Source organism: Pristiophorus japonicus, unplaced genomic scaffold (assembly GCF_044704955.1).
Source record: "Pristiophorus japonicus isolate sPriJap1 unplaced genomic scaffold, sPriJap1.hap1 HAP1_SCAFFOLD_1958, whole genome shotgun sequence".
Taxonomy (NCBI): domain Eukaryota; kingdom Metazoa; phylum Chordata; class Chondrichthyes; family Pristiophoridae; genus Pristiophorus; species Pristiophorus japonicus.
In genome coordinates this window covers 22,501-25,000 of record NW_027251652.1, presented here as the reverse complement: position 1 = coordinate 25,000, position 2,500 = coordinate 22,501, and positions in this window count along the sequence as shown.

Here is a 2,500-nt window from a genome sequence, read left to right as displayed (position 1 = left end):
GCTAGGCCGCTTGGCCCGCCGGGCAACCGGCATCCGCTGCAGTCTTTGGGCAGTAACATGACGACGCAACGTGGCAACTGGCGCGGGAAAAGAGCGTCCGCTGCGGCCGGACGGGTCGCACCGGAGGCCAGCGACGGCGTGCGGCCGGCTCTTTGGCCGGCGGAGGTGCAGCCGTTGGCTGGAGACCGCTTTCCGACGGCTATCTCCGCTGGTGGGCCAGCTGTGCTCGTCGGGTGCGCGGCGCGGGGAAGAGGAAGGCAAGCGGCATCGAACGCTACCACATTCCTGCGGGCCGACCCGAAGCCGAGCGCGCTGGAAGTCCGCGAAATGCAACCGGAGAAGAAAGTCTGAATGTGGCAACTGATGAACTGAAAATTGTCGGCGGCAAATGGTTAACCAAATGGGTTGAAGGTGGCAAACCATTAACCGAAAACTCTGGCAAATGGTTAACCGGCGTGTTAAGATGGTATCTTTAATAAAAGACGGAAATGACGAAGCCAACATAGCCAAACGAAGGCGGGGACGTTAGTGTGGCAGAAGGGCATGTCTTTAAGCCGTCGGGCGAATGTCCCTGCCAGTTGGAATCTTTTCGGGAAAAAGGGTGAAAAAATCGGAAAGGCCTAGCCGTCCGCCGTGGGGTGCGTTCGCTCGGGCTCGGCCAGCCGCGTCGATGGGTGCCGGAACGGTGCGGCTGCGCTCCGGGAGTGCGGAGATACGGCCTGTCAAGTTTCGTCCCGGAAGTCTGGATGGAGCAAAATCCGAAGCCGTTTGCGGGAAATTAGTTCCAGGGCTCGGCGACCGAAGTCAAATCCGTCCCGCCAACTTGACACTTGTCATTTCTGTCCTTGGGGGTTGGCGGGGTACCTGCACAGAGGTAGGAGGTGGCTGATCGAGAATTGGTGAGTTTTCCAAAGTCACGTCTCGAGCCTCCAGGTCTGCAGAGACCGACCAGGGCTGCCGCCCAACCGACTATTCACCCTTTTTGGGCGGGAATTTTTTCCATTTTTGCCCATTTTTCGGGTTTTTGGTCGGGCTTCAAAAACGGCAGCCCGAGGCCTGGCAGAGGCCGGGGCATGTCCCCGGTCGCGCCAGGCGGCACGCGCGACCCGATTAGGCCCCGAAAGGAGTCGGGAAATCGGCAGACCTGCCCGAGTTCAGCCCGGGGGAGGCGGGGGGCAGGTCGGTTCGGCTCAAATCATTAACCAAAGCCGAGACTTGGTCTCGCTGGCGCAACCGAAGTGCCAGGCTGGATAACTCATTAACCAGAAGGCGGCTGGAGGCAGGCAGGGCTGATGGCTGAGGCCGGGTGGAGGCCACCCGCGGCCGGGAAAGTCAAAAGTCCCGTTGTGTGGAAGTCTATGAGGTCAGATTCGGCCGCCTTACCGGGCCTTCGGTTGATGGTTTCCCGCTTGGGCAAGCGAGTCGGCCCGGCAAAGTGGCCACTTGCATTTTCTGGCAAGTGTCTGCGAACAACGTTAATGAGTTGAACCTCGGCAATTGTCGGAAGTCCCGATGAAGAAATGAAAATGCCCCTTTTGCGGGGATTTGGATGCTCATGGCCGGCAGCAGGTGGCCCGACGCCCCGCCAACTTGACACTTGTCATTTCTGTCCTTGGGGGTTGGCGGGGTATCTGCACAGAGGTAGGAGGTGGCAGAATCGAGACTTGGTGAGTTTTCCAAACAAACGTCTCGAGCCTCCAGGTCTGCAGAGACCGACCAGGGCTGCCGCCCAACCGACTATTCACCCTTTTTGGGCGGGAATTTATTCCCTTTTTGCCCATTTTTCGGGTTTTTGGTCGGGCTTCAAAAGCGGCTGCCCGAGGCCTGGCAGAGGCCGGGGCATGGTCCCCGATCGCGCCAGGCGGCTCGCGCGACGCGATTAGGCCCCGAAAGGAGTCGGGAAATCGGCAGACCTGCCCGAGTTCAGCCCGGGGGAGGCGGGGGGCAGGTCGGTTCGGCTCAAATCATTAACCAAAGCCGAGACTTGGTCTCGCTGGCGCAACCGAAGTGCCAGGCTGGATAACTCATTAACCAGAAGGCGGCTGGAGGCAGGCAGGGCTGATGGCTGAGGCCGGGTGGAGGCCACCCGCGGCCGGGAAAGTCAAAAGTCCCGTTGTGTGGAAGTCTATGAGGTCAGATTCGGCCGCCTTACCGGGCCTTCGGTTGATGGTTTCCCGCTTGGGCAAGCGAGTCGGCCCGGCAAAGTGGCCACTTGCATTTTCTGGCAAGTGTCTGCGAACAACGTTAATGAGTTGAACCTCGGCAATTGTCGGAAGTCCCGATGAAGAAATGAAAATGCCCCTTTTGCGGGGATTTGGATGCTCATGGCCGGCAGCAGGTGGCCCGACGCCCCGCCAACTTGACACTTGTCATTTCTGTCCTTGGGGGTTGGCGGGGTATCTGCACAGAGGTAGGAGGTGGCAGAATCGAGACTTGGTGAGTTTTCCAAACAAACGTCTCGAGCCTCCAGGTCTGCAGAGACCGACCAGGGCTGCCGCCG